Here is a 12,923-nt window from a genome sequence, read left to right on the forward strand (position 1 = left end):
TTAATTCGCGCGTTTCTACCAGTGGTAATTGCTCGCAATCGCTGCAAATTCTGTGGATGCCGATACGGCTGAATACGCAATAAAAATACCAAAAATAAAATAAAAAGTAGGATACAAGCTTTTTCACAACGAAACCGAAACAGAAACTGGTTGTCACCGCCAGGTGGCTGCCGGTAGCTGTTTTTCTGTATAACCCTCATGGCGGTTCGGGCAAGGTAGATGTACTATGGTAGCGTAGGCTCCATAGAAGCCCATACGTTCAAAACATGGCGGCTTGTGGTGCGCAGCCAGCGCCGTCTTCGAAATGCGTGGACAACTAAAAACTGACGTCATAATTAAAACAAAAACGCGACGTCAAAGTCACGTGTTTTAGTGACGTCATATACGTGACGTCAGCGTCAGGTGCTGCTTGGCGGGAAAAATAAACTGCTGAACGCCGCGACGCTTCAGCGCGACACCCGACACGAGAACGAAGAAAGAAGACACGAGTGCCGACCACCAACGCTATTTTTAGGTAGTCAGTTCTCGTTGTGCCTTTTTCCTTCGTCCTCACCTCAGGTGTCGCGCTGAATGTCGCAGGTGTCGCGCTGAAGCGATGAAATGTGACGCCGCCAGACAGGTTATCGCTCGCACATCGTGCAACCGCACACCTCTTTTTTGCGTACGGGGGCGCCATGGCCACAGACGATGCCCTTTGGGGGCAAAAGCGACAGAGCCGCACCCAACGGAACGAAACTAAACAGAAGCGCTGGCAAAAGGCAAAAGCGGAAACTGTACACGAACGATGCACACCAAGAACTCGAGCAACAAGCAACGAGGAAAAAGTAGGGCTAGCAGAATCGAGTTTCAAACAAAAGCAAGCAGAATGGTCAGAAGATATGACCAGGGTATTACATCAGAGCACCGTCAACCTTGGCATCGTCCCGCTGCCATTGCCGCTACTCTGAGCGAACGCTGTCATAAATTTTTACTAAGCAAGCGCTATACTTTCTAACAAAATGCACACAACTAAAATATTTTAAAAAGGAATCACTGCAATTGTTTTTGAATGCTTTTGAAACACAAAATATGTCCTAATTATTTTCCTCTTCTAGTTGTTTGTCCACTCATTTCATTTTGGCGCTTTAGTTCCACCCATAATTTGATGTCGCTAGCACTTGGTTCTGGACCGCATTCGGGCTCCGGCTTCGCGACCTATTTCAATAGACCTTGGTTCGGGTGCTGCGTCGCGTGCGTCGCGCTTCGGCGCTTGCTACAATTCGCTACTTGGATTGTGAGCCGTCGTGAACTGTGTTGTGGTTTGCGTGTGTTTCTTCTTGCACAAGGGTGCACAATAGCGCAGTGCTGTCGACGTAGCCTATTCGAGGCAAAGTGTCATTTTTCTGGTCTCTCTAACTTTTCAGTCTGTGCGCTTCTTTGTGTAGTCCAGGATGGGTGTCCAGGCACAAAGACGCGCGGGCAGTGTCGCGGTGGAAATGTTCCAAATAAGGCCCGGAATATTTTCTTCTGTGTGACTACGTGGTAGAGAGTGCCGGCTACGTAGCACTCGTGCTGAACTCTCACTGGTTGGTGTAGTGCCCGTGACACGAAGGCAAACAGCGTTCTGCACGACTACGCAATCATCTGAAAAGGTAAGCAGTACTCGTGCATTATCCGAAGCATATAATGCTGGAACGGTGACCTGTCGTACTGCTGCAGTATTCGTGTTCAATGCTATAAAAAGCGTTTTTGAGGCGCTTTTGTTGTCGCCGCGGTGAGTTGCTCTGCCAAGAATTGCCTCTCTCGGTACATGTTTTGGCAAAGGGGATGCGACCGTGCGTGCGCTAGCTTTGCATGATTTTGGTATGCGCATGTTTGCGCGTTTTGTTTCTTGTTGAGCACAGATTTCTCCTCGTATATGCCTCGTTCTACGCGTTTCTGCCCATGCTTGTTCACACCACCGCGCACGTTTCAAGGACCGGCACTTTGGCTGTGCGTAAAATGTACGATTGTCTTTCAAGATAGCGTTAGCACTTTGAGGGGGATTGAAACACTTTTTATTCGCCGCGGTTTTTGCTTGGCCCTAGACTGTTGAACCTTAGGTCATGGGGTCGATCCTGATGGCAGTAGCCGCATTTCGATTTAGGTGAAATGAAAAAAAGAATGCCCCTGTGCTGTGCGATGTCAGCTCACTTTAAGAAATTCTAGGTGGTCTAAATTAATCCGGAACCCTCCTATACGATCAGTGCCCATTTTCCGCATCTGAATTCAAACCCCACTATAAAGAAAGCACTGTCTCAGGTTGCAGTTACCAACGAAAGTTAATTTCCGGCCGTCAGGATCTAATTTTTAGATCAGTATGTGAATATATTTTTTTTTATGATACCGATAGCGTTTCTGGCTACCCAGAGTATAGGATCTTGCATTTCGATCACTCTGCTGTTTGAAAATTGGTTTCTGAGGAAAACAAGTGACGCAATAATTGTCTCAGTTATTACGATGTTTATCTACGCTTTCGAACGCAGATTTGTTTTGCTCATAGCAAGATTCCTTTACTAGTGCTAGGGGAACTGATGCATTTTAAACAGGGTAGTTTTCCTTTGTATTGAGGCGTATACTTGGGCAAGTATATTTTTCCTGATCTTTTTATATTCATGTGATATTCACTGTTGGACCGAGTTCGCATGCTTGTTTTTGTACTCCTGTCATAGTGATAATGGGAAATTGGTATCCGCAGGAGGCACATCTGTCTTCCAGTCCGAGTCAATGGCATGGATTTTGTGGCCACCAGATGAAGTCAAAAGCTGTGTTGTAAGTTGTTACTGCATTGTGCTTTGTTTTTTTGGTTGCCATGAAATGTTCTCTTACTTTCATTGCTCTTTTCCTTAATGCTACTGCTTGGACCAGTTTGGATAGCTCTGGCCTGATATGTTTACATGTTTATATGAGTAAAATTAGTTGGCTGTCAGAATGGGCCGGTTGCAGGCCATTTGAAGTTTTACATTCAATATTGCTAGTGTTTTAACCGTTGCATTCTATGCATGAAGTGCGAAATGTCTGCATGTTTTTGGCTGCATTATGTGATATTATTTGACTACGAATATTAACATTATGATGCATGTGTGTTAACTTAAATATGTGTTTTTATGCCACTCATCGCAGGTCACAGATGTAAAAGAAAAAGTGCACACATGAGAACTGGTTTCATTACTGCTGCCTTGTTTTTGCTAAGCATGGAGAGCTGAGCTAATTGGTTCTGGGTAGAATTATGAGACATCATTCCAGTGTACAAAAACACATGAACGAAGAGAGTAGACTCCATAGACCCCAGACTTCAACTGAGGTTGATTCCACAACATGAGCTTTTTACATGCAAAGTGGTACTAGTGACCCCTGTGGCTGAAAAGTTTCCTCGACCAGGTAACAATTATTCAAGGTTGCAAAAACAAAAACATAGGCGTAAGGTTAGCTTGTCACTCAAGTTGAATGCATTGGCATGACTAAACATTGCCTACCTGGCTGACCCAACACACATTTGCATTTAGATAATCTATTTCTTTTTCTGCCTGCCTGCTCCAGTCGCCTTACTTCGGCATTGACGCTCTCACGACTCTGTGACAGCATCAATGCGCAAGTAAGGAGACTGGAGCAGGCAGTTTTCACAGGAGAAATTGTAGCCTTAGTGGTAGAAAGCCAGGTTCGAGAGATGAAGTGTGCTGGGCAGTGCAAGCCGGAAGACAACGCACATTCGCAACAGTGACCTGTCATTGTGCCCTATTGCCATCAGGTGTCACACCGCCTCAAGAACGCCAGTGACAAACACGATGTACATGTCGTATTTTCAGCTTGGAAAAGCTGGGATGCATGTGCCACCTGATAAATGACGTTACGAAAAAGCCTGCCTACAAAACTAAGCACACCAAACCCCTCGTTAAACATGAGGTTGACATGGTGTACAGCATCCTCCTTGCCTGTGGCAAACATTACATTAGACAGACGAGGCTTGCATCAATGAACGCTTGCTTGAACATTGCAAGACAGCTGATTCATTAAGTGGCAGAGGTCATTTAGCTGAGCACATTCGCCTTTGCTCGCACAAGCGAGCATGCAAGGCGTTTTTGAAAGAAACACATGCCTTGTGCAAGTTTAGCACTTGAAAGGGCTGGGAAATTTTTTAAGCCTTTTGTATCTCTGCTGAAAAAGAGAATTACGTCAGCAGCCCTTCCGCAGCGCTCCAGAAAAAGAAATAGATTATCTGGAAGCAAATATGTTGGGTCAGCCAGGTAGGTGATGCATAGGCGTGCCGATGGGTTGAATGTGAGTGGCAAGATACCTTTACCCCTATGTTTTTTTGTGTTTTGTTTTTTGCCGTCCTGAATAATTGTTATCTGGTGGCGGAAATACTTTTGAGCCCAAGGGATCACTAGTACCCCTTTGCACATAAAAAGCCTGTGTTGTGGAATAAACCTCAGTTGAAATATGGTGTCCATGGAGTCTACTCTCTTCATCCGTGTGATTTTGTGTGCCGGAATGATGTCTCATAATTCTCCCTTGTTTTCAGTGAATAAGGAGGGCTTCTGGTGTCTCTTTTTTGTATGTGATGGTTATAACAAAGTGGCTACCCATAAACTGTCATTTTGGGCTTAATTGAAGGATCCTTGGGAATTTGTGTGACAGCATATTCCATGGGCACTTTCTTGAGAAAAATCAGTTATTTGTTACCCATTTCACTGCATTAACCATTGCTTCTCATCATGTCTCGAAAGTCATTGATAAGCACAAGCTTTCGAGTACCTGAGGGCTGTGTGAGAAGCCTTCTGACATACTTTAAACTACTGAGGATATCTGAAGACAGATTTTACCAATAATTGTTAGCCAATCCAAACCTCTTGGTTCTATCCCTGACAACCTGAAGCTGACCTGTCAATAATTAAGGCTGGAAACCGTTCTGATCCCCAAACTGTTTTCCTATTTTATTGATGTGCATTTTGCATGAGCTGTTAGAGCACAAAATGAGTCCGCATATTACTTGCCACCATAATTCAAACTAATATTTCTATACCAGTCATCACGGCTTCCATTCTCTTTACTCATGTGCAATCCAACTTTTTGAATTCACTACAGATTTTCACCCAAATTTAGATTCTTTATTTTAGGCAAGTGTCATCGACTTGAATTTCTCCAAAGCTTTTCATGTTTGTCATTATAACCTTTTAGCTACACTCTCATACTTGAGCCTTCATTCTTTGATGTTAGTGTAGATTCATTGCTTCCTGTTCTACGGCTGGCCTTAAAAAACTATTGTACTTCTTGTCTTATGAAGCCCAGCATATCAATATGCAAAATCATAAGGCGTCCCTCATCCTGAGTCACTTTGGGATGTTAAACCCCCATAAACCAAACCAAGCACATTACTAAAGTACATTAATATTAGCCATTCAATAACAGTCTTTGTCTTTATGTCCCAACCTTGTCTTTATGACTGCATTATTCAGAAGGATGCCCCAACTATCTCAGCTACTCTGACTGTATTGACTTTTGCAAGATGGATGAATGGGCTTGTTTGTAATTCATCGTGTCAAAACAGCGCAAAGAGGAGGAAGGAATGCGACGCTCCGAGTGCTGACTTTCAAGAAGGTTTACTGGAAAGCACATCAAAATATATACATTGTGGCCTAAAAAAAGAATGAAGAAAGGGCGCCTTGTAACATTCACTTTGGATCTGTCAAAAACAAAACGAAAGTTGAATATGAAGCATTTAAGAGCATGAACTCTTTCTTAGGGAGCGATAAAGAAGGTGTGTTAACACACTGATTGCGTTTTTTCTACAATTTCAGTGGCCTCGATCATCTCATGCACAAACTTTTCTGTGTCTGTCTAGCACAATGCAGCACAAGAAATTACGCCTCACAGCAATCAGGATGTGGCAAACGATCGCAGTCGCGACAGTGAAACATCAGATTCCCCCTGCTAGCTTTGTTCACATCGTAACGGTGGTCTTTTGACCTCTCATTGGCACCTCTGCTAGTTTCTTGCTGAAGTTGATACAATAGCCAGATGGTTCAACTTTAGATTATTACATAGTTTCTTGGCTCCGGACATTGCTATTAACAAATCAGCTGCTGTGTGACACTTGAACTCAGAATTAACTGCCTCCGTTGCCTTGGACAGAAAGACGCCTTTAGACATGACCACAAAACCACCTTCTTTATCAGCAGTTGAATGCGATAGGGCCCACCGTCTTAAACCCGTTACAGTTCAGCCTGCGGGCAAGTTCCTGGCATGGTTCAAACCACGACACCCCATCAACCAACGCCCCCTGAAACACACCTGTCACGCTCAGGTCCAGGCACAGGAAGGCAAGACGTCAAAGTATGGCAAACAGCTCCAGAATAGTCCTCTTCGAAGGAACAATGGCAAATTTTGGCCCGTATATGCTTCAAGCAGCAGACGAGGCAGCAACTCAGTGTCGACATTGTGCACCTTGTTTTCAGACACTCGTGCCTTGGCTTCTCTGCTCCGGGCTAGTGAGCGCAAAGTGGCTGCAAAGTGGCATTCCAGATGGCTTTCACCTGGTCAACGGTGCGTGACACCGTCAACCAGCCACTCCCTGGCTTGTTTTCAGGCACAAGAGTTTGACAACAAGGTGCACACCTTCAGCTTTGAGTCGCTGCCTCGTCTGGTCCTTGAAGTGCTTATGGACCAAAATTTTCCGTTCCTCCGAAGAGAACTATTGTGGAGATGCTTGCCATGGTTTGACGAGTTGCCTTTTCCACGCCCAGACCTGAGTGTGACAGGTGTGTTTCGGGATGTTTTGATGCAGTGTCACGGTTTGAACCCTCTTTAGGAACTTGCCCACAGGCCGAACTGTGTCGTATTTAAGAGGGTGGGCCCTCTTGCTTTCAACTGCTGATAAACGGTGGTTTTGTGGTCGTATCGAAAGGCGCCTTTCAGTCCGAGGCCACAGATGCAGCGTATTCTGAATTTGAGTGCCACTTACTATCTGATTTGTTAAAAGCAAAGTCCAGTGCCAAGAAACATTAACAATCTAGAGTTTAACCATCAGGCTAATGCCATCAACTTCAGTAAGAAAAATTGTCCAGCTTTCTTCTTTACCGCAAAGACCCATAAAGGTGACTGCTCTTTGAGGGTTGTAGTTTAAGAGAATGGAACCTGTCAGAAACAAATCGCCTTCTCTTTGCGACATAAAATTAAGTTGCTGAGCATTGATGACTCCTCTCGTGTAAGATCTGCAGAGAAAGTAATGCAGTTTCTACACAATAACTCTCGCACCAGTTTCATGGGGTGCTATGTTGACATCAAGGATTTATATTACGCCATCCCTCAATCAGGATCAATAATGTGTTGAAGAATTCATTAACCGAAATGGAGCAGTGGCATTCCAAACGTCTCAGGCGTTTTGGTGAATAATTTTGTCGCACTTTTAAGCTCATACCTTCAGTCCACCTTTATTACATTTCAGAATAGCTTGTTTTTGCAAAAAAAAACTGTATTAGCGCCGCTGTTATGTGGCTTATTGCAGGATCTCCAATCCTGACGAAGCATTGCCGAAGGTGAGAGAGGAGTTCAGTCAAAGCCTCAGTCCACTTTGAATCACCAATGAAATTATAGAGGATAAGTCATCACATTTATTGGATCTCAATCTTGGGTGGCTACACTTGTTGGGCTTACGAGCCAAGGGAAAACAAGCTACTTTTACCATTTTCTTCGGTTCAGTCTAAGCTGGTCAAGAGGTGTCACTAACCTTTGCTTCAAAAATTTCTTATTGAAATCCTGTTTAATTGCCATGCCATCCAGTTTTGCCCAGCTCATATGCCGTTTGTCCTTTACTGGATATTCAGAACCTTTGTCAGTGTCTTTAGCCGATTGCTTTAAGCAGAAGTTGAAACATTCCTTTTGTGCCCCCGTCGAGACTGTAACTCCCAAAAGGAAGTTTGTACGTACCTGTTCCCTACATCCACAATTGATCGCACCGGTTAAATAAGCAGTCGAGTTGGCGTTGATATTGTTTTTCTAACCCTATGAAGTTTCAGTACCTGTAGTCAACCGAGATTATCCATCAGAGTCTCTTCGTGCACTGCACAGAAGACATAGTGTGTTCGAACGCCTTGAAATGCGGCTATGTTTACATTGGGAAAACAGGCAAGTGTGTCACTGAGAGGTTTAAAAGACCACCACGACGATGTGAACAAAGCTTGCGGGAGAACTTTGATGATTCACTGTCGCAATTGCAATTGTTTGCCAGATCCTAAACGCTGTGAACCGGAATTCATGTTCTGCATTTTGCCTGACAGACACAGAAAAGTTTGTGCGTGAGATAATCGAGGCCGCTGAAATTTAAAAAAAAACCGCAATCACTGTGTTAGCACACCTTCTTTATCGCTTCCTAAGGAAGAGTTCATGCTCTTAAATGCTTCTTTGTCAGTTTTTGTTTTGTTTTACACTCATGCAATGTGGTTGACACAAGGTGCCCTTTGTTCGTTGTTTTTTTAGGCCACAGTGCATATATTTTGACGTGGTTTCCAATACACATTGGCGATAGTCAGCACTCATGCCATCATATTTATTCCTTCGTTGTCCTTGTCTTGTCTGCATTGTTTTGTCACAACGTATTGACCTCCTTTCCCACCTCTAGGGTTAATGGTATGGAGAAACCTTAACCAGATGCAGCCCCACATACTTGGAGCATGTCACGATACATGCTGCTGGCACCACAAGGGCACTCGGGTTTATCAGGAGATGTCATGATCTGTGTGCTTTTGCCGTGCTGCGCAGTTTATGCATAAAAATTTTATTGATTCCAAACTGAAGTATTCCCTAGCTCTTTCAATTTTGCACCAAACTGTTTGATGCTACGCCACCAACTCCCTTTAATCCAACAGCGACACTTGGTACAGCATATGTGTAATCAGTCATCTCATTTGACCGCCAGACATCACTGCATAAAAGGGGAAATCGCTCGTTTAGGTGTGTTCCATATACTCTACAATACTTTTCCACAACTTAATGTTAAATGTTGCTGCCCCGCTTCAGACCAGGATGCCATCACAACTAAATCAAGAAATTTTTCCTGTTCCCATTGAAGAATAAATTGGCTACCTCACCACATTTTCATTGCATGTGGTCCCTCAAAATTATGGAAATAAGTGATATCGCTTGGAGCATTGACACTGGTTTGTTTTACCTTTTGTTTGCTGCTGTTTTTATTTTTTGCAACTGATGTATCAATGGATTGTATGCCTCTTTTCTTAGTGTATCGTCTGCGACATCTCAGCTGTGCTACTGCAGTCACCCTTCTGATGTTACCTTTATGTTGTCCCTCTTATTAATACCCCACTAAAAGCCTTCAGAGGACAAAAAACGATGGCTTTTTTATTTTGCTCATTATGGCACACGTCAGGCTTATGTTTAGGGATATAGGAGAGGCCTTTGTCTTGCAGTGGTGCTAGTTATGCTGCTGATGATGGTATTTAATGACGAGCATATGATATATTGAATAAGAACCTCAAATTATTTTTTTCTTTTTGAGTGCGAATAGCTTCAGTGGTTCTTGATTTAGGCTCACTTTATTCCTGTGGCCACAATACGGAGTTTACTTTTTTAGCACTCTAATACTGGCAAGAATAAAAACTTGTGGATCCTAATTCTTTCATTTCAATCTTTTCTGCAGAGTGCATCGCCCAGTTTTCCCAAGCCCTCATGCACCGGTGGTACATCAACAAAGCTGTTTCATGGGGCCCAGCTGCATTGACAAGCGGCTAAAGAAGAGCAAGAGGAGCATGAACACAAAATAAAACTGGCTGTAGGAGCTTCATATATTTTGAAATTTGCTGTCTCATTGCATCAGACATAACATTGCCCCATGGCCCTTGCCCCAACATCTCCCAATCATTCCAACATGCCCAATCATTCCAACATGCCCAGTCATTCCAAAATGCCAGTCATTCCAACATGCCCAGTCATTCCAACATGCCCAGTCATTCCAACGTGCCCAGTCATTCCAACGTGCCCAGTCATTCCAACATGCCCAGTCATTCCAACATATTTTCCATTACCATAATCCACCAAGGTTTCCAGTGTTGGTTTCCAATATTTACATCATTGCCTTTTTTTCCAATAGGGTTGTATTCGGCGCAACTTTATTTTTTTTTGTTTCGTTTGAACGAAAACTCCGACCCCTAAATACATTGGAACCGCTGTTTGTGACGCACGACTCCACCGCCACATCGCTTCTTTAGTTCATCAGGCCGCCGTTTGTGAGGCTGCAGGCGTTCTCCGTAACGGCGAATGTAGCGAGAAAATGAAGGCGCGCGTTTGAAACGCCCGCTTTTTTTCTTCGTCAGCTTGCCAACACACCCGAAAGGAAAGCAGTGCAGAAACCATAGTTTTCTGTTACAGCATGGGTGTGTATGTGGGTGGAGTTAGTTTTTTCTACTCTGGCAAAAAAAATTTAAGGACGATTACGATCCTCCCTAATAAGAAATTTGAGCGCAGCTGTCGCGGTGCTTGAGGCTCTGAGGCTCATTGTTTTGCTTCGCTGAGTTGTTGGCACGTATGACAATGGTATTAGTGCGATAGCAGTATTAGTTGAAAAAGCCTACGGTGTGCAATGCATAGCGCGAAAGTGTTTTATAGTTTAACACAAATCATCGGCGGCTGCGGCGACCACGGCCATGTTCCACTGCTCTCTCTGCTGGAAACAACGCACCGGCCCTTGGTCTGGGGCTTGTAACCTCTGATAACATCATGGAAAGCAACAAGACTGCGCTCCCTGTCGAAAAAAACAACAGAAAAATACAACAAGAAACAAGCCTGTCGTATAATGGGACCTTGTCGTCTTGTAATGCTCTGTAGTTTGTAGTATCTTGTCGTCTGTAGTCTTGTCGTCTGTAGTCTTGTCGTCTGTAGTCTTGTCGTCTGTAGTCTTGTCGTCTGCAGTCTTGTCGTCTGCAGTCTTGTCGTCTGCAGTCTTGTCGTCTGCAGTCTTGTGTCGTTTGTTGTAGCAATGTGTCGTTTGTAGTAATGTGTCGTTTGTAGTATTGTGTCGTTTGTAGCAGTATGTAGCCCACAAAATCCGGTTACACACTCGCTAACGCTCTTACTCGTCTGTCACTTTGTGTCCAGTGCTGTTATGCCATGCATATTTATACGGTAGGATTTAGGTTGTCCCAGAAAAAATTTTCGGTTTCTGTCACAAAATTCCTCGACTGGTCGAGAGGTAACATGACACTGTGACATCGTCACAACCTGGCCACCATGGGTTGTGAGCTACCTGCCCCCCATGCTACTTAGCAATGAAACTGATTCAAATAAATGCAATGCAATTCCCACTTTAATCCATCACGGGGTTACACATGAACTTTAGAGGAGCTCGGCAAGAGCAACCTGGGTCCTGCAAGTTGCACTGGTGGCCGAGCTACCTACCTAGGCACTGGTGTATCGCTCAACCACTGCACCACTGTGCCAGCAGTGGTATGAGAACCTCCAGGGATCTATGAATGCGACTGGGAGGGTTGTGATGTCATCAACACCTTGTGACCACCAGTTGACTAATCATAGAACACTGCCAAGATTTGAAGATCTGAGGACCACTAAAACTTTCAAACTCCAAAATTTAGGAAGTAGGCACAGCCCAGAAAATGAATTATGGTGGATAAGCGGATCGGATTAGTACAATCACATATAATCCAGATATTCGTACATTCTAGATTGGTTGGTTTATTGGTTTATGGGGTTCTAACTTCCCAAAGCAACTAAGGCTATGAGAGACGCCGTAGTGGAGGGCTCCGAAAATTTCAACCACCTGGGGTTCTTTAACGTGCACTGACATCGCACAGCACACGGGCCTCTAGAATTTCTCCTCCAAAGAAATTCAACCGCCGCGGCCGGAATCGAACCCGCGTCTTTCGGGTCAGCAGCCAAGTACCATAACCACTGAGCCACCGCGGCGGGCTGTACATTCTAGAAAGTGACAACTCATGTATACTATATAAGGGCAATGGAACTGATTCCAACCAGGTGCTTAGCCCCCAGAAATATCGCAAAAACATAATGTGGACGCCGTTGCAGGCAACCTAAACGCTACCGCATTTTCTTTGATAACAATGTGATTAGAAAACCCCCTAGATTTATGTGGAACCTTCCAGCTTGTGCATTATGCTGTAGCAGGCATATGGTTTAGTGAAAAGCATGCGAAAGGCAGCCTCAAGATTGCCTTAGAGCGAAAAGCACGACACGCATAGAAGGAGCTACTTAGCATTTGATGGTTTATTTGATGATCACAGGTATGCCGCGAAGCGGCTGCGGGCACGAAATGCGCGCTAAAAGAGTGGTGGGGCGCTAGGGCGGCACGGCGACAGAGCGGGATAGCAGGGGCAGCGAGACACGGGCCGGAGTGTGGTGGTGGCGGCAGTGCCGGAGGAGTCCGGGGCAGCCCCGCTGTGAACACGACAACGCAGACTACCGCCCTTAGATGGCGAAGTACGTGTCCAACCTACCCCCTGTTTGCCGACAACTGCGGCCAACCCCTGAGTGCACCCACCGCCACGAGGACACCCACAGAATCGCCAAAACGCGCAGCGCCCGCAGACGAAGAGAGTCAAAAAGGAAGGAGGTGGCTCGTTCAAAATTTTGGAGAGGCCGGAGAGATGAGCGGGCTATAAGAGCGCGCTGCGTAGTTAGCGAGCACTGAGGCACGCAAATAGGGTAGTCATGCGGGTAGAGACCTCGCATGTGGTTTACCGCGTGTGCGGTTAGCGGGCAATGGAATTGAGCGCAGTGGAGTTAGGCTGCCAAGAAGGCGAGCCAAAGGAAGAGAGCGCACGGGAGCGATAGACGCCCTGAGTGAGAAGAGCGCGGGCGGCGGCGCGGTCCGGTGCAAGGACCGGTAGGCGCAGGGGCAGCGCGGCGACGACGGAGCAAGC

General features: G+C 45.1%; 1 long non-coding RNA gene across 1 annotated transcript; it reads left to right on the forward strand.

The window, feature by feature from the left end:
* The first annotated feature begins 1,217 nt into the window (after nt 1-1,217).
* On the forward strand, nt 1,218-9,714 carry LOC149326389 (uncharacterized). The gene is made up of 3 exons (XR_016286292.1): nt 1,218-1,631; nt 2,717-2,790; nt 9,671-9,714. It is a non-coding gene; the product is annotated as an uncharacterized LOC149326389 (long non-coding RNA).
* The last annotated feature ends 3,209 nt before the right edge of the window (nt 9,715-12,923 follow it).

This window comes from Amblyomma mixtum, chromosome 10 (genome assembly GCF_055824585.1).
Source record: "Amblyomma mixtum isolate Tamu chromosome 10, ASM5582458v1, whole genome shotgun sequence".
Classification (NCBI taxonomy): Eukaryota; Metazoa; Arthropoda; class Arachnida; order Ixodida; family Ixodidae; genus Amblyomma; species Amblyomma mixtum.